Source organism: Topomyia yanbarensis, chromosome 3, assembly GCF_030247195.1.
Source record: "Topomyia yanbarensis strain Yona2022 chromosome 3, ASM3024719v1, whole genome shotgun sequence".
In the NCBI taxonomy this organism is placed as follows: Eukaryota; Metazoa; Arthropoda; class Insecta; order Diptera; family Culicidae; genus Topomyia; species Topomyia yanbarensis.
The window spans coordinates 398,943,256-398,970,102 of record NC_080672.1 but is presented as its reverse complement, the minus strand read 5'-3'; the positions used below and the strand labels follow the sequence as shown (position 1 = coordinate 398,970,102).

Genomic DNA, 26,847 nt, shown 5'->3' with positions numbered 1-26,847 from the left:
CCATTAACATAGCAAGGTCAGAAAAACTTATTTGCTTTCGTATACTATTAGATATGGTCCTCTTTGACTTAACACAGGTCAATCGTCCAACGAATGTTTTACACTGATTTACTTTGAAATTGGCTGCAAAACGGGACGATGCAGAGCACAAATACATGTGAGTAAAAAAAACTTTTCATATGGTATCTTTAGTCGATAATTACACAACCCTGAAGGACATAAGTTGATGCAACATTAGTCAATAGATAATGTGTTATCATAACAATAAAAACATTTGACAGTAGTTACTAAAGTTTTATCATTTAAAGTTCAACGGGTATGGACGGTGTTCGCAAATCCCCACCGTCCCCTATCTTTATTTTCATTCGCCTTATTAAAAAAAAATGTGTGAAATTATTCAACAGCACATTGAAAAAAAATTCTTGAAATTTGTACTCAAATGCTAAATACTGTTAACGTTTTAGCATATTTTGATAGTTATAATAAAGGTTATTGTCATCTCCTCTAAAAGATGTTTTGCAGAAAGGTTAGGAAAGGTTCCGTTGGAATCAGAATAAATTGGCTCAATGTTCACGTTCCTCACGTTATTCGGAAACTACTACTTACCACGATGCAAACCTTTTATGAACAATATGTTCCTGGAGTATTTTAAAATAAAAGTCATACTAAAAAATGAGGGAAACTTTCCAGTCCGTCTATCCAGGACACTTTCCAGTGCTTCTAGCCAGGTTTTTCCGAAAAATGAACTGCATTGTCATTGATCAAGACGACCGTATTGAAAGTATTGAGCGCCAAGGATTTTGGTGTTTAGAGCAACCATAGGCACAATGCTTAGCGATAAGAATTCTTCCTACGAGCTACGAGCAACACCATGATGGCTAACCCAAGTCTGAAACCGCAGCCATTGATTTTGACAGCTCGATTTGCTTAGTTGTCCTAGTTTTACGATCCTGTTTGTGTATTTGTTTGTATATTAAGGTTGGCCGCTTGCTGATCATTCTTTCTCCCTTCTTCCTCGCTCGTGTTTACGCCCATGTCATCGTCGCTGTAGCTTTGATTTTCGCTGTTACATGTTTTGTGCTTTTTGTGTTCTCGTATAACTTTAGTATAGCCGTCTTTTTTCTTGGTATGATAATTATTGGCGTGGAATATTGCTTGTCCGGCATTTTTTTGGCGTGGGACTACGTCTTTGTTTTCGATATGGGGGTGCACTTTGCAAATTCTACAAAAATGGTATGTAACGAAAAGTGGTCCAATTTTAAACGCATATAATTCAGCCATCTCACGATGAATTTTTAATTTTTTTGCGCATATCGCCCCGAAATATTTCTAAGAATAGATTACAATAGATAAACCCAAAGATTTTTGATATCACGGCATTAAAAATTTAAATAATGTACTACCTAATCAAAATATTGCGCATTTACTCACAGAAGATAACGCTTCCCAAGTCCGGCACGACAGATTTGTGTACCTAGCGCGCTACGCTTCTATGAATGACGTCATCGTCGACTATTTAAAGAACGGATTTGGTCGGACGAGCTCAGTTGCCTGTTAAACGGCAGGCGGAACAGATCACTGCGCTGTGTGTTTTCACAGCCAGTGTAGCTGAGATAGAAGTCCGTTACAGTACCGTGCTCGTTTTTCGCAAATCGCATGTACATTCGAGCTCCATTGGACAACACGGTTAACATAGTGTTGTGGTACTAGTTGTCTCTTTCGCTTTACCCATCATCAGCATTGACTCATTTTGCTTTGTGCGCTTGGGTTCAATGTTTGAGGCGAATGTGTAGGTAGATATATCTAATTTGTTAGCAGGGTTTATTCACAGATTTTTTGCTCAATTTTGGATCGCAGATTCTTTTTTACAGATGGCAGATTTTTGGAATTTTGATAAAATTTTCACAGATTTTTCGAAATATTATGATTATTCACAGATTTCTCGGAAATTTATCACACATTTTTTCCTGTTTCAGTTATCACAGATGATTAAAAGATATTTTTGACAGAAACACAGATTTCAATATGGCATCCCTGTTTGTTAATGCGTATCCTGCATGTTAGCAATCTGTGCTTTTGTTGCGCAAAGACGAAAACTTTCTTAGCAGAATATTTACGCGGATCGATGGAAAGCACAACGAAAGTTTATTATTTACGTTCTATCAATTCATTGATTCATTTGCACTCAGCAAAGTTGCAATAATGTCAAAATGTAACTAGAAATGTGAAATGTGATTATATTGTCTAAAGCTTGATTTTTCTTTTGTGACGGATTCCACTTCTCTATACTTCGACATAAATCTTTTAATATAATCCGTACTAGTGCGATTCTGATGGTTTTCTGTCAGATCAAGGTCCATATATACGGGAATCTTGGTTTTGACGTTTTCATATTCGACGTCGTGTTTCCTGTTGTACTTCGCTACGAAGCTTTCTACCTCGGCTTAGGAATTGAACCACTGTTTGCCTAAAACCGTTATTAACAAATAAAAATACCAGGTTTGAAAAAGGCTCGTTTCGTCTGTAGATAGACTTTCGTTCGGATTTTTAAAGCAGAAAAATAAATATATTCACGTCAAATTCCACGGGGGACAGTAAATAAACAAACCGAACATCCTTTGCACAATCCTAGAAAGTGCGTTCAATGTAGTTTTTATTAGCAACCACAATAACCAATCTATGGTAGATGCGGTGTGAGCATATTTTCGTGTGCCAAAATTATGTTGCTGTGAGTCTATTTATGGGCAATATTCGCAATATTTGGTACTTGACGTTCTAAAGATATAGTATTCAAGTATATTCCCTGTTATTTTGAAAATATTTAATTGACAAAATCGGAAGTTATAGCGATTTGAATTTGTACGCGGTCATCGAAGGGTTTTCTACTAGACTTCAAGCATGAGATCTTGTTTGTCCATTGACTATTTAGAGCGTTTATACGTGTCGCGGTTTCAAACAAAAACCTTGGCATTTAATTATATAAATATAATGTACAACGGATATTATTTATAGGCTGCACAGAAAAAATATGAAAATAGGGTTCTCTATCTAACATTATTGTTAAAAGTGTAAATTAAAAAATCTATAAAACTTGGAAAGTTTACTTCAAAAGGTCATATCTCAGTGGTTTGTTGACTGATTCTATTCTGCCAATGAAATATTTTCAAATTAACAGGGGCCAATGAAATATTTTCAAATTACTTGAATACTATATCTTTAGAACGGCAAGTACCAAATAAGTAGACAAATATTATTTTGTTTATAATGATAAGATCAAATCTGTGAGTATCAGTCGATGCTTTATGAAACGTGTTATAAAATTTCAAATCATCATACTTCTCGAATCTCTCGCTGGATTATTTTAAAATTCACTGCGAAGATGCTTGGATACTGTATCTTGCAAATACCGTTTGCAGAATTGATGGTCATTTTTATGTGTTAATAACAGATTTAGGCACAGCGTGGAACGTTTTTAGCGTTACTTGTCTCGTATGATTTAACTGTGTGCTGAAAATTTCCGTAAGGACAGGTTCTGCAAGGACAGGAAATTTCTGCAAGGGCAGGTTTTAAAATTATAGTGAACATAACCAACTATGGAATCCTAGTGAAAGACCCTGTTGCACAACTAAGTAGACTAAAACGGGTATATTTTTTCTATCGATGATATCATGCATTCTTTACGGTTGGATCTAATTTTGGTTTTTCCTCATTGCATTTTTTAATTTTGCAATTTAACAATATTTTTAATTTAAGAACAAATTATCATTTCGGATTTCTATATGTTTCTCCAAATTATATTTAGAAATAAACACGACTTATTTTGTTTTTAAATATAGAAAAAAAAGTATGCTACCGATCGATAGTAGCGAAGTATCCAATCTTTTTCTCCGATGCATCGATACTCAGTATCGTGATAATCCAAAGTATCGCGATACCGAAGAATCGATATTTTTCAGTATTGCCCATCCCTAAGAATAATATTTTCCTTCTCCGTATTCAAATAGCTAATATTTCATAAAAATATTTAAGAAGTTACACTGCTGCGGTGGTTGAGTTTCTGGAGAAACTATACTACTACAGTTATGAAATAAATACACATTTGGTGCAGAAAAATACTGGAAGTTGCTCCCATATATTCTACCCATTAGATTCCACCCTGCGAAAAGTCTTTCTATAACAACTCTCTGCCTCAGTCTTTTTGGCAGCAGATTTTGCTGCTGGATCCCAGTCATCGCCTTTGGAATGTTTTCTCTCTAAATGCCAGCGAAAATGTAACAAACGATTCAAAAACCGATTAAACCCAGAAACAGGTAAATAAAACTCTTTCTGGTCACAATGACAACTGCAATAGCTCCATCCAGTACCTCAAAATCAACAGCATGCACCAACAACAAAAAGCAAGGAATCAAGGCAGCATTAATGTGCATCAATGGAGCATGAACGATGATGATATGCAGATGCATGGCAACGCTGCAGCAAAAGATTTCCAATTGCGTTGCTCTCTACGGCCCTGTGGTATAGCCAGATCTCTCGCCAACGTGTTTGTAACTTTTCAATCCCGTTAGTATAGAGCATCTTATCCTTAAAAACCAAAAACTTATCAACTACCACATGGAGGTTATTTAGAACGTTTTGCCTCTCTCATATACAGAAAGTCTATGAAATCACTCTAAAAGTTGACTTTTTAACCGAGTCCCGGAGGGCCGAGCGTTACCCAGCCAGCCTTTTTGATGGTATATCCAAGTTGCAACTGAATAATACGTATTTATATCCCACTAAAAAGTCGCACAAAATGCACAAAATCGGCATATGCGTACCAAACTAGAGGCGATATACGTACATAGCTATTGAAATTGACGATTTATGACAATAATATACACGTTAGGCGCGATAATTTTTAGTATGAAGGCGATTCTAGAGAATGTATTTACGATTGGATATGCGAAACAATCTCGCATTATATGCGATATCCATAACTAGTATACGATTCCGGAACACGATATACGATTAACTCTCATTCGTCGGTAAAGAAGATCAAAAACTGGGAACAGTAGGCACATAAATCATCTCCAAAAAAAACGAATGTCGGTTGTGAACCAAAGCCCCATAGAGGTCTCCCTCCCTCTCATATTAAGGTGGGATTCGAACTTACGACATTTGGATTGTAGGACAGGACTTCCTACACAGAATTATTTTAATTGTTATAAGCGTGACAATATTTCGTAATCATATCTTATCTTCAAGTAGAGAAACCCTATTCCGATAAACATTCGCCATATATACAGCAATCTCATTTTAAAGATATGAAAAAAGTCGTAAGTAATTTCGCGAAATCGGAATTCTTATATGTTGTGATATATTAAGTCGTATTTAACTTTTTGAAGTCATTGTGATGTATATCGAAGTCGTAGATATGTTTATGTTACTTACTGACTGTTCCCACACATAGGAACGACCACAATGACTTTATTATGTTTTTAATCCGACATTGATCGAAGTAAAACACGATCATATATGAACAAAAATACGATTTTTAATGCTTTAAATATTTGTAGCTATATGAATATAAGTTTGCCAGTGCTCTACGACCAACTCCGATCGAATACGATTTAACTAGAACATCAATGCGATGTTGAATGAAAGGTCGTATTCAAATCATGTTTTAGTAATATGCGATTACAAATCAATTTCTGCAGACTAAAATCGACTGTCATAACGATTTTGACTATTTGTAGACATCATTACGAGTCTTTTTCTACATTGTTATACGATTGATGGTTTGCTGGGTCGATTCAGTTCGTCGAAATCGGAAAATGTCTGTATGTATGTATGTGTGTGTGGCATTCAAACTCACATAATTTTTTCAGAGATGGCTGAATCGATTTACTCATACTTAGTTTCAACTGAAAGGTATAACGCTCCCAAAAGGTGTTATTGAGTTTTCAGTAGGTCCGACTTACGGTTCCAGAGTTACGGGTTGAAAAGAGCGATCACACAGCAAATTTGTAACACATGTAATATAAAACATATTCAAATGGGTTCAACATTACTTGAACTTGCGGGTCTAGATCACAAATGATCAATTAAAGTATCTTTGACCACATTGACCACCTATGACGGTTCATGGTGCCCCCGGGGAACTCGCCAAGTTCCTAAGCTAATATCACCCTTATTTTCCAATTCTTGACCGATTTTTACAAAATTGATTTCAGATTAAAGATATAATACTGTCATTGACTGCTTTTGAATTTCATTCAGTTCAAATTTTTGGTTCTGGAGTTATAGGTTGGTTATTGCGGTCACATAGAATTTTCTTATATAAGCTAGTAAAATCGTAATACCTAATACAAATCTATTGAAATGAACATCAAATCACTTCGATTCGCAGGCCTAGATCACTGATGACGAGTCAAATTCTTGGAATATATTCTCCACTACCGATAATTCTGGAAGTCCCGGGTTCCGGGCATATTCCACAACTAATGTTATTTCGGTAAAACGCCCGCGCAAATACTCATGGGTTCCAACACCACATAGCCCCTTGAAAAGATCTTAAATATGGTCCGTGACAAAATTCACAAATTTCATGGATTGAACCCATTTCAAACACCCATGTTAAACCCCATGAGCATGGGGGTATTATGGGCTTTTCGTTTGCTCGGGCGACTGAACCAATTTTCACTAACCTAGTCTCAAATGGAAGGTATAATATGTAGTTTGGTGTTGAAATCTCCCTACCCCCACTCTCTCACCCTCCCCCCCCCCCCTCACTCAGCCCAACGTCACCACATCCACATTTCCTTCATCCCCCGTATACCAAAATAAGTTGGGTGGTTCCCGACGCATTCTCCTCCCTTCCACTAAACATCCACACCCATCCTCCCCCACAATTTCAAAATATATTAACATGAAGACAACGTTGAACTCACGCTGATTAAGCTTTAATGTTAATAATTAAATGTTACATTTTTGCTCGTTTCAAGTGTGTCAGCGTCGACATGTTGCTCATCAGGTTCGTGGTAGTCGTTCACTTATATATCGTCGCTGTTGTGCTATCTTATGACAAGCGCCATTTAGCACATTTCGAGAAAAACGATTTTTAAAGTTTGAGATTGAATATCTTGAAACTTATAGATGGTATAAATAATCCAAAGAAGACAATTGATGCTTCTATCTATTCTGCATTAATCTCTCAAATATTACGAAGAGCGGTTGACTATGTTGCGAGTTTTTACTAGGAATGTAAACAAAAGTCGCACTCACACGTGTCATAGGCGTGTATTGATGACAAAATTTGTATGACGTGTCATAATCGTGCATGGAAAATTTTCCATAGATAAAAATCATCAATTTTTAACATTTATTCATATCTTTGCGTTCATATAGTCTATAAACAATCGGTGAAATGCATTTTGAAGGAAATGAGTCAGGGAATCTAGAAAAAAATGTTATTTTTGGTTACAGTGTTGCCAAATATCTTTTATTTTCAGTTCAATACTAAAAATGTGTTTTTCTCACAAGTCGTGTAATTTTCTTTTGAAAATGTTTATGCCATTGTGTTCCTCAGACATTTTCACATATAAAAACATCTAAAACTTCAATATAGCTTGAGCAAATCCCTAGATACAGTGATTTGAAGCAAAAAACTCAATGTTTCTCGCTATATCTAAGTAACCAAGTAGAATTTCAAAATTCTGAAAACGCCACTTTGTAGAGATCTTTCAAACACGTAATGTGGCATATCTAGCTCAGTTTACCCCAAAATGGCGTTTGTCATAAGATAGCACAACAGCGACGATATACTTAACAAGTGTAAAAGACATTTTCACATTGCTGATTGATTGAACGTAACCAACTATTATATGATGGTTTAAATCAATGAAAAAGGTGAGATTGTACCATTAGGTGGCTTAAAACAGGTTTTTGTTTCATTTATAAATGAGTACGACGTTCATAAATTCATGAATCACGTTTTCGTGAACTGAACGATTTGTGAAAACCGTGAGTTCCCGAAATAATGAATAATAAACCTCGTATTCGTGAAACTAATTGTGTTTCCAAAAAACCAGTCCGCGCCGAATATGTACATGGTTTGGTAGAGTTATGAGTTATGATTGGTATGATCCTTGTTCATAATCTGGGAATACACAGCCGACAGTTAAACGATGATCACGATTGTAGGAGCTTATTCGAAATTTTCGTAATTTCTCATCACGTTATCCTGATATTTTATTCATGAGTTTACTATCGGCGTGATTTATGTTCACAATCGCGATATTTTAGTCATGAGTAGAGTGATTCATGTTCATGATTTCGAGATCTTAGTCACGCCTAAATAACAATTGAAGTTTTACAGTACGCTATAAGTGCAATCTAAGTTCGCGGAGGCTACAAAACTACTTTATAACCTCAATTGTTACTAGTGCAATATCTGATATTTTAATCACGAGTCAATATGAATAGAAACATAAAAGTGTGACTGATTCACGGTATTTTGTTCTATGAACAATATCACGAACGCGATTTGTGACTCTATAATATATTTGTAGTTTTTTTTCTGTCCAGACTGAACCTTATCAAATGAATAACGATGTTCTAGGTCCTAATAGCTTTCTTATAACTACTGCTCGTGCCTCTTATTGGTCGCTAGAAGCTGGACATATATGACATTTCACGGAATAGTGCATGGAACAAAAATGATTCTACGAATAATGCTCCAAATTTTTTTAAATAGGGTAGACGTGCCCTAATTCATCTCATTAGTCACGATGTCACATTATTTCGCTGATAACTCGGCCTAAACTGATTGGATTGCGCTTAAATAGGTATCGACATCTTCGCTTCGTTCTTAAGAAGCAGATCAATAAAAAAAACTGGCTTGTGAAACGTAAAATACTCGCTTTAGAGCGTAGCAAAAAGTCGAGTACAACGCACGCAAAACAGATCGTAAGTCATGCACTAGGAAGCATGAGCTAGTTCACTAACCCATATTTGTTTACATGTGTAATTATGCTCACCGCTGTTCGGTACCGTTCACGTTTTCTTGTAAATTTTGTTCATTTACGCGTATGTGAACGGTTTTGTTCGTGCAGCTAGGTTAGATAATTTTTGTTAAACATTTGTCAATAACTAACATAGGGCTTAGGTAGGTTACCGCGCTCCTCTTGCTGTTATATTGGTTGCTGTTTATGCTGCAAAGGAGATGACAGTTATGCGGCGGTGCGGTTTTGTGGTGATGGTGTATGTTTTGGTGGAGTGGAAAAGGCGGCCATCGTGAAAATGCCAGAAAGTGACGGACCACGAACAAGAACAGACGTCCAGAGTATTTTGCTTTCAGGACAGTTTTGCGCCACCGCAACTGTGGAGTTTAGTGCGCGCGTGTGACAGTAAAATCCCTGTCGAAAAGTGCCGGTTTGTGGTTCGGGCACAGTGCATAGTGTGGTGTCGGTTCGCCAAAAGGGGTTGGCTAATTGCAAAGGAGTTCTTTCGCTACCCCGGCTAATTAACAAGGAACCGAACATCAACCGTTCTCGCTATAGAGGATAAGTCGAACGAGCCTAGCTCTCCTCTATAGCTAATAGCCAAGGAGAACGAAGCAGGGCGGACCTTTGTTCCCCCTGGGGAGTTTACTGCGGTAACTTCCGGGATCGTTTACGGCGAGTAGACGATCCGGCGATTCGTCACCAACGTCGCTAGGGAGGTTCCAACAAAGGAGCCAAGCTCACCTCCCTAGCTAAACGCCAAGGACCGCTACCGGAGCAGCCAGCTGGGATACCAGTAGACAGACCAGGCCGTTGTTGTCCCGGCCGTACGGAGAAACCCGCCCGCCAGTCCGCCATCAGTTACAAACGAAGCAGCGTAGTATGCAGTGAAGGGGATCGTTGGAATAAAAATTGGTAAATTTAGTTTATTTGTTTGTTTACTTTTTTCTTGTGAAACGAAATTCTGTAGAAGCACCTAGGCCGCCCTGAAAAGAAGGGTTCGCCGGGCAAACAAGAACCCGAGTAGTGGGCAAACCCCTACTTACAAAGATTACATGAATAATTTTTGATTATTTTGTGAACTATTTCTCCAGAGATATACTGGATGGTGAATGATATATTAGAAATCATGAATTAGTTCACGAGTATTGAATGGATTCATGGATCGAATTCCTAGATTCGTGAAGTAGTTCACGAGAAAGTATCCAAACTTTCTTGATTTTTGAACTAATTTTCCTAAATCTATGAATAATATCATAAGTCAACCTTTAGTTCTATAAATAATGTTCATAAAGTGTTGTACATCAACTAGTAAAGGAAATCGGTTTCCTAATGACATGGCGGAAACCGTCACAAATGATGATCAACCATCCGACCGACCATCAGAGCAGGGGTTATGCCAGTGGTTGCAGTTGCTTTTAACAAGGCGGAAACCGTGATTAATGTTCGCGAAACAAAAACAAACATTTCCGCCAATAACAGCGTTACGCGGACGTTCCTGAAGGGAAATTGCACATAATTATAAAACACTTGATTCTTCCAGAATTCATGGCACTTTATTCACGATTTTGGAAACAATTTTGTTTCGTGCGGTGCCTGCGCAGTAAGAATCCAATAGCTTATGGGGTTTCGAATAAGGGCCGATTTCTTCACCCTCACTTAACGCTTAAGCCAGATTTAAACGTACTGGTGAATCTGGTTTAAAAGTTAAGCGAGGGTGAAGAAATCGGCCCTAATTGGGACTGTGGCCGAATATTTCGTCTGCGTTAACATTTGGCGCCATACTTTCTTTGGCGTAGTACATTCGGTATATTTATTCGAACTTACATATCCATTCTGTGTGTTTACAAATCACCTCGACGCATGACATATGATGGTTACCATTTTCGTGGTATACGGATTAATGTCTATCTTAGCTACCTCCCGCAACGATTTATTCCCACAGTTAGTTTGTGTCCATTGCATCGTTAACTGTCAGTACAACCGATATTTCGGTCTATTATCACCTTCATTCGCCCACGTTTCGTTCTGTTTTATTTTTACCCAATGCGTGTGCCGCCAGTAACTTTTGACGTTATTTCTATGCACCTTTCGACGTCCAGATTTATTATTGCTCTAAATTCTAAACGACGCGGGTATGAACTGAAAAATTTGCTTGTGATTTATGTGTTTTGCTTTGGTTTATAATAGGTCAATTTGGGTGCATAAATAAAAATCTCGGCTGTCGACTATTCAATGCTCGACGTCAGCCACACGGCTAACGATAGAAAAATTTAATTGTAAATAGGTCAATCTTTAAGGTATGAATATCTGTTTATATGTTAGCAGGCGATTTTGGGCGAGTGCATCGCACTACAGTTTCTAGTTGATTACTATCACCGTAAAATTCCCCGTTAAATATTAAAAAAATTGCCGAATGTTAAAAATTGTGTCGTGCATCAACTTACATGGTTTCAGCTAGAACTAAACGTAGTTCATTTACCATAAGAACTGAATGGGTTCGACGTAGATTCTTATCAACCGTTAAACGGTTCGGTTTTGGAAAAAGAATTTCATCCTGCACGCCCATTTTCCCATAGACTCTTTATTATGTGTAACAAGTCGTAACAATCAGCAATTCTAGCGAAGCGTTCTGTTTAACATCATCCTGCATTATTCCACCCTACAGTACCAACCCACCCGACGCGTTGCCTAATAGTAGGTACTAGGTACGTACATATTTCATTATTTCATTTTAATTGCAGCTCCCGTTTGTGATTATATGAATTCAGCAAGTTTCCCTGTGGTTGTAGAGCTGGCACGCTACCCCCGCTATGCAACTTGTTCGTAATTTCTATTCCGAATCCTCGAACGTATGTACGCACAAGGAAAGGTACCATAACCTGTTTCACCGGTGTATGGCTCTAGGTATTATAACGTTACACTCAAGTCGCTTTTCATGCGGTTTATTTTGTCACAGTTTTTTTAATCATCGCAATTTTTCGTTTCGTGTACTTTTAAGCTAACTAAAAAAAATGTATGCTTTCATTTCCGCGGTATGTACGAACCACGTAAAAAGCTACTCCAGTGTAGTGGGGTTGTGGGATATTAAAATAGTACTGTCATTTGCACAGCACCCCATAGCTTCCCACCCGTTGTTTGACATGGCCAAATGGAACAGCAGAAGGCATCAACCTTCCGCTGAGGATTCCGGTTTTGCGTTTGATGCAGAATCAAATTAGATTCATTTCACGGTTAAATTCGGAACAAATAACCTGCCGGTTGGATGTCAGCAAGTGTAACGTTGCGTTGATGGGTTTGTTGGTGTGAAGAATAATGTTTTGCCAAACTGTGAATGTGAATCTTTTGACGATTTTTTTTATTAAATTAGAAAAAAATTGACAGCATGTCTATTTATTTTTTATGAAACATTGCGTAAACTTGAAGGTACTAATTTTCTGTGCTTTACATTACAAATTTTTTAACATTAGGGGTTTATAATTTTAAATCAATTGAATAAAATTAGGGACAACGATATGCATTAGATGAATAAATTGAAGTGTCATGAGGCATGGAAGAAGTGCGATTGCACGGTGCTTTTGAACCACGAGCTATATGAAGTGTACAAACTGGTCGACATCGGAAAGCTAATGAAGTATGTCAGACAAGTGGGCTGCTCATGTAACGCGAATGCTAAATTAAACCAGCTAATGTTTTATTCAACAGAGGTCGCGCGAGCAGCCATTCCACGGGGAGACCCTTTTTCGCGTCTTGGAAATATTTGTTGCCTCGCCAACTGCATCCTGAGGGTCATTCATGTCTCCTTCGTTCTCGTACACTTCCATGTACCATAATTTTCTGTACCTCCAATCTTTGATTTCCTCCTTGAGTCGGGCTCCGAACCCGTGCAAATGATGACATCCAGTAATGGTAAAATGGATGATAAATTGGAATCGAATTCATACATATAGACCGGCACTATTGCTTACAAGGCCTAGACGCATCAGTTGAAATTTTATCCATCCAACTCGTTCGTACCATTTGTTTTCTTCTTCCAGCCCAAATATTGAAGTAGATTGAACCTTTTAAAATTTCAAGAGACCTGACATGATCATTTGGCCGTTGCAAATATTTCGAAGGTTTGCTCAGATAACTTCTAGGTTGTATTTATGAATGTTACTGTTCACGGTGATAATCGATGTGCCCTCTCGCAAAGTCGAGATCGATGGTGTGGTTACCGCTGCGGATTTTGAATATACTGGATTGCATATGACATCGATTGCAGAGGACGGGACTAAATTCTACCTTCATACAAACTCGAATCTTGTGGTCTGTCTTCCGGCAGATTTGTTTTTCTGAGCTAAGTCTTCTTCGACATGATTCGTCTGCCTGTTCGCATTTTGATCTGTGAATCGTGAATTGCACTAAAATCAAGAATTGGGTCATAAAGCACTTGGCAATAAGACCTGGTGTGACAATCATGGCAGTGAATGTTGCAGTAAGAATGCTGAAAAATGTTTTTACTGCCGTCCACATGAGCTCTTGTCATGTACCGCGAGCAAACTTACGTGACCCTCCTGATATTGAAATAGATATTATGATTCGTCATCAAAGAAGTCATATATTAAACTCGATCGGTACATTTCTGCCTGTTTTTGACTCGGATTAAAAGCGTTAAATATTCTGAAGATTTCAAAAGAGCTGATGGAACGATATTCGGCAATGATTGATATTTCAAAAGTCGCTCCAGATAAGCTAAGAGTTATGTTTTCTAATCGCAAGCAAGCAAATAACGTTACTGGAGACAAGATTCTTACGGAGGAGAACTGTGCCTATGTACCACGCGCCAAAAGTTGAGATCAACGGCGTAGTCACCGATCCGAGCATGACTTGTATGGAATACGGGGTTGGTTGTTTAAAAAACACAACACTTGCCGCAAAGGTTATTATGTGTGGTTCAGGTAAAGGTATTGTAGACTGCGTGTTGGATTTAATTGCCATAGACAAGTGTCCGGCCATAAGGCCGAAGGTCGTTAGACCGAAAGTCATTCGACCGAATGGAGTAGCCATATCTCAATTAGACGAATCTCTTATTGTTTGATTACCCGAAAAAAGTCCAATATTCGCCATACAATCGAAAAGTTAGAGCCGCTGTTCACGTTATTGGTTGATAAGTGACCAAATCGTCCACATCCAGCACGCAGCTAAGAAAACATAGCGATGACGACCGAGAGTGTACGTGATGATCGCGAAGAATCGATTCAAGGCCGTTCTCAACAGCTTCGCTTGTCGTATGCAAAAGTTTGCCGTATTTTACGGAAGGATGTTTGAAGTTGTTTTGCTGGTGTCCTGCAGGTATGTAAGATAATCTCGGACACGTGAGTGAAGAGGTCTTCGGCGGTAAACGGGAAATCGTTGTCCGAATTACCAGTCGCAGCAGTGAGGCAAGGCGATATACTTCCACTCAGCACTCAATGAATTGTCAACTGAGAAACTTCACATGGCAAAGTTTCTCAGTTGACAATTCATTGAGTGTTAAGTGGAAGTATATTCCAAGTTCGGGATTACTCGACGGGGATGTAATGCATGAAACTGTTCGGTTTTTCGACGGCCTGGCTGATTGTGCACCGTCGCGCGAAGACAAGACAGTTTCTTACTGAAGCAGTTTGAAGTACTCTCTCTCCACAGTTGACACATTTTATTGCACCGTCAACATCATGGACGCAGGACGTCGTTGTATGGCGCATTTGCCGCAGCGCGCCTCCAGATGGAAATATTTCGTGCCATGCCCGAACTCCAGGCAATTCATGCACTGAGTCACAGTCCGGTAATGCGGTCGATACGACTCCCGAGAGAGGATAACATGGTCGAAAAAACGAATAATATCTAATGAGCCTGTATTAGTGATTCCTATGGCGAATTGGATCAAAATACGCTGGTTCCGGTAGCATCAATTTTCGAATGTAAACGACGGAGGAGTCTTCAGGTAGACCGCTAGCGGTCTTGAACTGAGCTTTTCGAGCTCTGTTTACACAGCTTTGACACCTTCAGCGGTTTTATGGACTACATATCCTGAGCGTAGAATGATATATACATATTCACTTAGGAATGATCAAATTTTCCTGTACTGATCCGAACTGGAACACACAATTTTTGTTCAGCTACTACAAACTAACGACGTTTTTACCCCTAGAAATAACCTTTCCATTAAATATCTATATTGAAATTCATCGGTATTTAAAATAATATTAGTCTGAACCTCCCGGCGTTATTACGATGTCAAGACTTCGGTCTATCCATATATTCCGGCATCTTTTCAATTCCTAGTTAGCTCGCAGATTACAATCTCATAGTATCGACTGAATCTAAAAAAATCAAAAGGAATTAGGGTTAAACGACAATACAACTTAGCAAAACTTACAGTTGGTTTTCCTGAATGTTTTCCTTCCCCTTCACAGCAACATCTTTTTTATCAGAAACATTCTGTACGGAAATGTTTGGTATTTTGACTATATCTATCAAAATTCTTTAATTTTATCGATTAGAATCATTCCTTAGAAAAATTTCCGATCGATATGCTAAAATGATGTCCCGAAAATTTATCGCTAAATGGCTGAATTATAAGCGTTCAAAGCTTTAAAGCATTTTTGTTGAATTTGCAAAGTACACTCCTACATTGAAAACAAATGTAGTCCTACGTCAACACGTATGAAAAAATGCATGCGTATTTCCCATTCAAAACTTCTATCGCTTCGGGCATGTGCTAATACGGTTCAGTGGCCAGAAATTCGGTTTGGTGGGGGTTTTGATGAAAATCACTTTCTTTTATAATATGTTTAGAATGTTAAAGAATATTGACTTATAAAGTGGAATAAACGTTCAAAAACTTGTATTACGATTGGAAAGGCTCAATGCCAAAACCATCATTTTTGAAGGTTTAACAACTTCGAAGAAGTTTGCTTACTTAAAACACCGCGGATTTTGATATAATAATTTTTAAAATTAATTCTGCTAGAAGACGTTAGGGTGAACAAAATGCTAAAAAACAATATGTGCTTAGAAAAGTTGTTGAAAATTCATATTTAAAACAACTTTGTTGAAGGTTTGTAGCATATAAAGTTATTAAGGTTTAACTGAGAAAGCAGCCATATTGGAAAACGAAAAAAGCAGTTTTTTCTCACTCCGTTGCAAAAATCTTCATGAAAATTAATCGGTAATACTTTACCACCAGACTACATAGAATCATTTTCTTGAAAATTTTTCCAACGGTGTGAGAAAAAATTGCTTTTTTCATTTTCTAAGAAGCTTGCTTATTGAGGCTCTCTCAGTAGAACCTTAAACGATATTGACGAAATTTCCTAAAGTTGAATTTACTCCCACAGAACTCATGCCTTCGACAAAATGTGAATTTTATTGTTTATGAACAACAGAAGATATTTATTGTATACAGTAATATCAAAATAACTTATTTTAAAGATATTTATAAACAAATATAACGGTACCCTAAAAACATGGAGCATTTATGTCTTTAAGAAAATTATTTGAAATAGCACTCTCGAAAACTTAACTGAACTGAAGGATATAAAGTCATTTTATATCAGATGTTGTGCTATTTTTAATATTTTTCAAATATAAATACCAAACCTCCAAAGTCGAGGGTTTCAAAATGGTGTGATCTTAATCTTAAATATTCTTATCAATGATAATATAACAAAAATGTTATATTATCATTATATATTATCATCAAATGTTCTTAAAATCGATCCTGACCAACTAGAGGAACGCCATTTTTTATAATTGTTTTTTTCTACTATCCGAGAGTGATTTGATTATATTCATTATTAATCATAACATTAATTGATTATCATCATTATTAATCATAAGTTTTCATCTAAACTTTAGGCATTTTTTAAACAAAATTTTCAGCAAACGTTGAAATTTATGCAATTTCATCGGTATTGAAACTATTCCGTCTCGCTGTTTTATTCGAAAATATCACTTGCCCACATTTTGGTACATCCTTTTAAAAGCGAGCTGAACATGATTGAAAATTTTACGGTTAGAATTACTTTCAGAACACTGGCATTAGTTTCTAGTGGAGTCTTATCATGCAGGAATTTTATATGATACTGGCACTGGATTTGACAACTATGGGATCACGACTACAAGCTCAGTTACAAGGACCGATTCCTACAATTTTAGGTATTTTATCTCGATTCATTTTACGACTGGCGATGAACAAAATGCCAACATCCGAAATAACAAATGACACAATTTTATTGAAATAAAGTGTGTTACGATCAATAATTTGTCAAACAAGAAAGGGTTTAAATCAGTCAAACTTTATCTAGTCTAGTCTAGCCTACAAATACTCAGCCAATACATGTAGGGACCCTGAAAAATTGCAAACGTTCGGCTACAATTTTGCTTGTCAATATTAATGTTTGTGGTAGGGTTGACGCTCCCTAATTCATCTCAGCCCCTCTATTCATCTCATTTCGTCATTACTCAACTTTAAACCAAAAATACAACAATACGACTTTACAGAATCAACCTTATCCAAAGCGAAAAAAATTTATTGGAGTGTAAATAATATTTTAGCATTTATCACTTTCTCCAAATAGGCGCAATAAACTTACGATAATTTGAAAATAAACAACTCATTATTTTTGTTCGACTTCTTACCTTGAAATTAGCGATGAGACAAGTTTCTTCGTTGCTCTAGTAGCAGGCTTCGCAATACACACCGAAACCTTTCACCTAATTGCACATCAATCCACAGATAAATCACTATTATTGCCTCACAGAACGATTCGTTACTAAATCCCGAATAAATCACTCACTTCAGAAATTTGAAATAGTTTTTTTATGAGAAGAAAATGATGAGATGAATTTTTTCTAAATTATAATTAGAATTTTCCTAAAATCATCTCAAAATACTAATTACACACACACTAAAGCACGCACAATGTTGCCAAAGTGATATATTCGATTGTTGATTTTCGATAACTATTTCAAACAGCATGTCGATAATTCACGTAGTAATGTACATCCAAATTTTATTTAATCATAACTACTAATATCATGGAAAAATTCTGATTGATAACTTCAACTTATTAAGCCAAAATTATCAAATGTTGCATGACATAGAAATCTATCACAATGTCGATCATTTTCCATGTTGGTTTATTTGGCCACACTGATTTCGGCTTCTTTACATTCTCCCTCCATAACAGTCTGTTTTATTGTGGTCACATGTAGGTCTTCTGTTCGTCAACCGTTCCAATTTGAGACCCATGTAGGACGGTTTTCAAGCACTTGTTTGTGATTTCTCAGTGGGTGGCATTAGGCGTTTCCCCATGCAATGATATTCATGAAAGGGCCTATGCTAAAAAGTTTTAGATTGCATGTCGCAATTTTAAACATTTTAGCAAATGAAAACGATAGTTCAGGGGAATGTGTTTCCTCATAGTGCGCTGTTTTGTTTTCTAGGATTCAAGTCAGAGCAAGCTGCTTTCTTTGTTTACGTAATACACAGAGTGTATGTAAGGAGAGTGACGACAAACGACTTCTCCAAACCATCTATTGTTAGGTATTTTTCCGTGTATGATAGTTGTCATTCGCTTTACACAAACTTTAATGAGCCATACGAAAATAAGAGTTTCGTAGTTCGTGATTTATTATTGTGCCTCAAGACTGTAATGATGGCCATGTGATAATCGAGTAATTTTAGATTTATTGATTTGATTAACACTCGGAATACCAAGGGGGTAAAAAGTTACGCGGACTACCAAGGGGGTCTAAAAAAATGGGAACGCTTACTTTGACCGGTCATATCTCAGCCGTTACATAATCGATTTTAAATCTGTCTTCACCAATAGAAAGATATGTCTGTGAATACGTCAAATTAAAAAATAGAAAAATGGAGTTGTCTACCGTAAGTTGCAGTAAAAAGAGTATAACAAAGTCAGTGAGAAAAAAAATGGGAACGCTTCTTTGACTTGCCATATCTTAGCTGTTTGCTCACCAATTTTAATTCTTTTTTCACCATTGGATAGGTAAATCTTTTATAAAAACAGTGAACAACGAATGATGGAAATCAAATTTGTATATCTGAAGTAATTGTAAAAACAGTAATTGAGAGTCAGTACAGAAGAATTGAGTTTTTCTGTTCAAACAATCGTACCACGACCGTTTGTCAACCAATTTCAATTTTCCTTACACTAATGCAATCCTTAGAGCTTCTAGACTTGTAATATATGCAATAAATAGTAGATTTTCAAAAATTACTATACTTTTTCGAGTTTTTAGGAGATAGGATTTTTACAATGTACGTGGCATACGGTTGATTGAAATTCTTTGAGACTTGTTAGTTTTACGGTTTGAAAATTACCTGTTTACTCAATAGTTCTACATATTATACATGGATATTATTATATCAAAATGTTTGCACGAACGTGGAGACACACATTATTGTGTGTTAGTTACTAAATAATAGAGTGTGTTAGGACGATTCAGTAAATACGAAGAAGTTCAGAATTTTAAAATATTCGTCATATAACCTTAAATTTGAAGCGATAACCTATACATTTTAACACACCAGTCGATTGTAATTGATGGCGGCTACAATTTCTGAAAAAACACATTTTTATATTTTCTCAAATAATAGCCAAAAGTACGTAGAAGTACAGAAATTTCATTTAGTTGTCAAATAACTTCGAAATCAAAGCGATGGCCTATACCTTTTTATATACCAATCGATTATAATTGATTTTGGTTACAATTTCTCAAAGAACGATTTTTATATTTTCTCAAAAATAGACAAAAGTACGTAGAACTACAGTAATTTCATTTAGTTGACAAATAACTTCAAGTATTCAAAGCTATCACCTATGCAATTTATACACCAATCGATTGTAATTGATTTTGGCTACAATTTCTGAAAGAACATATTTTTAAAATAGCCAAAAATACGTATAAGCACAGAAATTTCATTTAGTGGGTAAATAACGTCGAATTTTAAGGGATGATTTATACTTTTTTATACACCAATCGATTGTAATTAATGGTGGCTACAATTTCTGAAAGAACACATTTTTATATTTTCTCAAAAAATAGACAAAATACGTAGAAGTACGGAAATTTGATTTAGTTGGCAAATAAGGTCAAATTCAAAGTGATGACTACACTTTTATATATACCAATCGATTGTAATTGATTTCGGCTACAATTGTTGCAAGATAAACTTTTTATATTTTCTAAAAAAAACGACAAAAATACGTAGAAGTACAAAAATTTCGTTTGATTGACAAATAACTGCAAATTAAAAGGGATGACCTACACTATTTGTACACCAATCTATTGTAATTGATGGCGGCTACAATTTCTGATAGAACAATTGTTTACATTTTCTCAAAAATTAGCAAAAAATACGTAGAAGTACGGAAATTTGTAGTTATGTGCCAATCAGACGAAATTTCTGTACTTCTACGTATTTTTGTCGTTTTTTTGGGAAAATATGAAAAGTTTATCTTGCAACAATTGTAGCCGAAATCAATTACAATCGATTGGTATATATATAAAAGTGTAGGACATCACTTTGAATTTGACCTTATTTGCCAACTATATCAAATTTCCGTACTTCTACGTATTTTGTCTATTTTTTGAGAAAATATAAAAATGTGTTCTTTCAAAAATTGTAGCCGCCATCAATTACAATCGATTGGTGTATAAAAAAGTATAAATCATCCCTTAGAATTCGACGTTATTTGCCCACTAAATGAAATTTCTGTACTTGTAAGTATTTTTGGATATTTTTTGAGAAAATATAAAAATTTGTTCTTTCAGAAATTGTAGCCAAAATCAATTACAATCGATTGGTGTTTAAATTGCATACAAGATAGCTTTGAATACTTGAAGCTATTTGTCAACTAAATGAAATTACTGTAGTTCTACGTACTTTTGTCGATTTTTTGCGAAAATATAAAAACTGTTCTTCCGGAAATTGTAACCAAAATCAATTATAATCGATTGGTATATAAAAAGGTATGGGCCATCGCTTTGAATTCGACGTTATTTGCCAACTAAATGAAATTTCTGTACTTCTAAGTACTTTTGGCTATTTTTTGAGAAAATTTAAAAATGTGTTTTTTCAGAAATTGTACTGTATCAATTACAATCGACTGGTGTATTAAAATGTATAGGTCATCGCTTCAAATTTAAAGTTATATGACGAATATTTTAAAATTCTGAACTTCTTCGTATTTACTGAATCGTCCTAACACACTCTATTATTTAGTAACTTACATACAATAACGTGTTTCTCCACGTTCGTGGAGATGTAGAACTATTGAGTAAACAGGTAATTTTCAAACCGTAAAACTAACAAGTCGCAAAGAATTTCCATCAACCGTATGCCACGTACATTGTAAAAATCCTATCTCCTAAAAACTCGAAAAAGTATAGTAATTTTTGAAAATCTACTATTTATTGCATATATTACAAGTCTAGAAGCTCTAAGGATTGCATTGGTGTAAGGAAAATTGAAATTGGTTGACAAGCGGTCGTGATACGATTGTTTGAACAGAAAAACTCATTTCGTCTGTACTGACTCTCAATTACTGTTTTTACAATTACTTCAGATACACAAATTTGTTTTTCATCATTCGTTATTCACTGTTTTTATAAAAAATTTACCTATCCAATGGTGAAAAAAGAATTAAAATTGGTGAGCAAACAGCTAAGATATGGCAAGTCAAAAAAGCGTTTCCATTTTTTTCTCACTGACTTTGCTATACTCTTTTTACTGTAACTTACGGTAGACAATTCTATTCTTCTATTTTTTTAATTCGACGTGTTTACAAAAGACATACCTTTATATTGGTGAAGACAGATTTAAAATCGATTATGTAACAGCTGAGATATGACCGGTCAAAGTAAGCATTCTCATTTTTTTTACGCCCTTGGTATTCCGAGTGTTAATGACTTTGGATCTAAATCTAGAAAATTACAAGATTTCTCCACTCAGCGGAACTAAATATCGTATTTGGCGCTTTCGAAAATTATTCTAATGATTTTTACATATCTGTTAGTAGTTCAATACACTCCATTGAAATTAGTCGGAATATAACTGGCTGGTTTCTGTCAGAGATCCTGCTCAAATGATACAACCGATCCCTACTCGGAATCGGTCGTTTGATTTGAGTTGGAATTTCGACGAAAGTCATTTGAAAATCCAATTTAAATTCCAGTTGGGTTTGACAGGGAGTTTTTTATTCTTTTTTTTACCTTCATTAATTGAGCCAAATTTGGGAACTGTGAGACGAACTCTTAGGAGCATTGAGATGAAATCAGGGGCGCGATAGTCACAACTTTAAAACATTTTTAAGTGAAATTGGTGCGATAGTTTTAGTTTTTCAGCTTTGTAAGTCGTGTGTCGTTATGTAGCAAGCTATGTTTGCCTAAAACATTCATTAATTGTTAAATATATTGCAGAATAATCGAACTTTTCCCTAAACGTGCTACTAATGAGATGAATAAGGGAGCGTCTACCCTACATATGGTATATGACACAAACATTAAAGCGGCCAGGCCAACTGTGCAGCGTACAAAGTGAAGATGATTCAAAATTGTACGGCAATTAAAGTATTCATTTAATGAAGAATTCAATCAACGAACTTTTTCAATCGTTGAATAAGGAAGAAACGTTTCAATTTGATGAGGATTTGTTAAATCGTTGGGTGTGACTTGGGATAAGAGGGTTAATGTCATTCCTTTGGTCCTAGATATCTGGGATGGGACAGAAGTATTTAGCCCTGTCCTTGTAATTAGCCTAGGTTATAGCGCCTTTACTCGCTCTACATCTTGTCCTGGCTCGCTCTCTACAAAGAAACGTAAAACGTAATATGTCTAACGCATTTAGAAATAAAAAAAAATCAAAAAAAAATCGGAAATTCGAGTAAATAGACAAAATCGGAAACTTTGTTTTATTTATACCAGACATACGTGTGAGTCCCGATTCCAAGCAACCGTTTCCGCACGTTATTGATGTTTGCACGCCAATCACTGAAGTAACGAGATGTACTAGAGACAGGCAAGAGCACAATACTACTGTTTTATTAAAGTTATAGTCCTCTTATACTACAGTCCTAATTGTAGACTATAGTATTATTGGCAGAAAAAAATTCAATAGTACTCAAGAGAACCTTAGGAGAATGTTGCAAGAAGGCGCGTATTTAGTACAATCAAATCAAATTATCAGTGGAAATATGAGCAAAAGTAATGTATTCAAACGATCTCACAAATAACCAGCAATTCTTTAAACTTTTGACCGTTCTCGCGATCGACCCGGTGCTGCTCGATCGAATTCTCTGGTGAGTAATGAAGACTGGAGGTTTAAATCGGTCAAACTTTTTACTACAAAATTAAAGTATTTTTCTTTTACAAGTTCAATTCATACAGAATAAAGAAAAAAGTATTCATTTAATCCACCATATTAGCGAATTGGAATTGCCGGGCCTTTTGTTTGACTTCTTCCATCAAGTTTTACATAACCACCTTAGTCACTTTCTTCGCCGCAGAACGCCAGTTTACCTTGAACTGCATCTCGCTGACAGCTGTCTTTCATGTCTTCTTTAGATTCCGCTCAACGATTGTCCAGTACTGTTCTATTGGGCGCAGCTCTGGCGTGTTGTGAGGGTTCCTGTCTTTGGGCACCACCTAGACGTTGTTCGCGGTATACCACTTCATGGCTTTTTTCCGTAATGGTAAGATGCCAAATCCGGCCAAAATAAAACAGAACAATTTCTTGAGGATAGATAAGAGACGTTTTTCCAGGCACTCATGGTTGATGGTCTCAGTTGCGATGTAAATATCGTTTTTCAAACCACAGAAACAGATGGCCTGCCACACGGGATGTTTTTTTACGAAATTCGAAAGTAAGATGTGTTTGAAAATCTGTGCCCCTTTCCTCTTTTAGTCAAAGAATAACATTTTTGTCCAGGAAGCTATTCAATGTCTACCTTGACATTGATTTCGTCATCTTGTGCCACACAATCAAACTTCGTCAGCATTTTCATGTACAGCTTCTGCGATCGTTCTCCGGTTGAAGTGTTTTACTTATCGTCATGATTCAGAGTCACCACCTTTCTGTAAATCGATAGTCTAGATCGTCTTTTAGATCGATGCACGGTTGTAGACACCACTCCCAGCTTGCTTTCGCCATTTCGGACGGGAATTTACTGCGAAAGAGCACAATACTTAACTTAAAGTTAATATTTAGCATTTTGGATTCTCCTCAACAGTAACTATCTTGGTACCAGTTAGATTCTAAATCTAAATTAGCACCAAAATTTGGCACTAAAAGCTAAATCCAAAAAGTCATACGTCGAACATAAACGCCTGGCTTGTCCCGATACCAAAATGGTGCTAGTTACTGATGAGGAGAATCCGGAACGCTAAATACTATCTTTTATTACGTCGGTGACAGTTGGTTCGGCCACATTCAACAACTTCACTAACGTGGCATGCTAGTAGTTCGAATTTTCACGATGCGCGAGAAAATGTTGTTCCGTTGCTCCTATTCCTTCGATGCCTTTTGCTCAATCTAAGAGGAACTGTCAAATTCGTCAAGCTATAGCTTCGCCAATTTTTATCGTAATACCCTTTAATGACCACAATATTATATCTAATAAGCACAAAGCCAAAAATACATACTCATCCTTCGGCATCTTCAATTCACTCATAGCCATGGTTAATCACATCAAAATCTCCAAACATGAAAACCGGAAAACGGATAAACTCCCGAAGGCAATTACAGCCTCAATCACTTCCGTTTCTGTGCAGTGCGTCGTAAATTGGCAAAATACAATCAACCTTTTACGAGGATTAAATTTCTTCGAAAACCAAAACACAGCTAGTATGCTTTCATCTAGGCTGTGTGTTTGCTCAATGCTCAGCAAGATGAATGATATTTCTATGAATCCAACCCTGGCCCAAAAACCAGACTGACCTACGAAGCTTGTTACATCACGTTTCCTATTGACCAGAGTTCATGTTAAAAACCAAACAATCAGGGTAAACGAGCCCTTGTTCGCCAATTTCTTTGCTTCGTTCATAATACGCTGTACAATAACGAAACTGGCGTCAAATCCAAGGCACACGTTTTCTACTCTACATTTCAGCCCACGAGAAAGTAGACCCTATCCTAACTAAAGTGTACAAATGAACGAGACGAATAGAGGAACTAAGATACATTAGGGTACAGTAACCCTACAGCAAAACGCTCCTCTATCAAGCTTACGTCAATCTTTACCGAGGACTGACCCCCATCCCGTTGCACTGTGTTGTCTTGGCACATATAATTTTTCCTCGATTAACACCGTCTAACAAACTACCTCTTTTCCTAGAATCCCAAAACTGTATCGACTGTGGAACGAAAACGCAACAAGTCACTGTACGTGTGGAAAAGTGAAATTGTTTCCTTTTCTGTTTTTCTTTCATGATCGCTGACCGACCGGGCATTACAAGCAAATATGAGGTTGATTTGGGGAAATCCAAAAGAACGTGAAATGTTTTCGCAGAAAAAATCCCGCACAGTCTCGGCAGGCTGGTGGAAATTGTTTCGGGCAGTGCTGTCAGTTTCCGCGCCCGACATTTTTAGTTTGAGTCATTGGTTCAAAATACATTTGCTAGTTCGTTCGCTATGATAATTTCCAACGAATAGGTTTACCATTCACCAATAGGGATCTTTAGGAGTGTGCGGGTTAAGGCATTTTCTGATGCAGATTGGTACCGTGAGTTAATATCTCAAATCTTTTTCTTTTTTCAAGCCCGAAACAATAGAAAAAACATTTTTTAGTTTGTTTCCTTTTAGGACAATAACACATCCAAACCCATGCGACTTGCACGACTCCATAGGTTGCCTCATCAGATCGACCATAGTTTGCAGATGAAATTTGGGATGGCAAGCTGCTAGCGGATTGCAAAAGTACCAGATCATGATGTGTGGGGTACTGTCCCGGTTAACAATGAGGCGAACGAGATATTTGCAGATACGTCATTTAGTAGGACAACTGTCAGTTTATTGGCTGAATTAAATTTGGTTTTCTTAAATTAAAAAATCAGAAAAGAATAATTAAGGTTTAAAAATGATATGACTGTACTCGTAAGGACACCCGCTATCAATTCATATGAAAAACTGACACAATTTTTTCCAAATTAAAGATCCCTATTCATCTTAGCTTCTCTATTCAACCTCACATTTTGAACCCATTAGTGTGAGTTATTTCAGCTATCTCTTTTGGAACGCATTGACTCAAATGGTACCATGAAAAGAGAGACGAGAAGAACTTTGCAAAGTTACGTTTTCACGCTATTACACTCTAGTCACTTCATATGTGGTTTATTTTTCCAACGGTTTATTTGAGTGTATATTGCACCTTAATGACGTCTATAAAACTTTTTCCAACGGTTTATTTGAGTGTATATTGCACCTTAATGACGTCTATAAAACTTGTGTCTCGTGAATACACAACAAAAAATTTGAAAACTAATAAAGTGTGCTTCCTCGCTATTGGTTACCATAATTAATAAACAACAAATATGCTTCAGGGGGAATTATCATCATAACGGTCAAAATCTATTCATGTGGTTCTAAAAACAGTCCATGTTAACGGTTTCAGCTTGTTTTTTATTTTAAAAACTTTATTATAAGCATGTTGATTTTTTTGACGTAGGACTACGTCTTTGTTTTCGATATAGGGGTGCACGTTGCAAATTCTACAAAAATGGTATGTAACGAAAAGTGGTCCAATTTTAAACGCATATAATTCAGCCATCTCACGATAAATTTTCAAATTTTTTGCGCATATCGCCCCGAAATACTTCT

The 26,847-nt window shown here is 36.4% G+C and overlaps 1 protein-coding gene across 2 annotated transcripts in view; it reads left to right on the top strand.

The window, feature by feature from the left end:
• Nucleotides 1–26,847, top strand: part of LOC131693922 (uncharacterized) — a 489,601-nt gene that overhangs the window by 288,538 nt on the left and 174,216 nt on the right. The gene's annotated exons all lie outside the window — the stretch shown is intronic.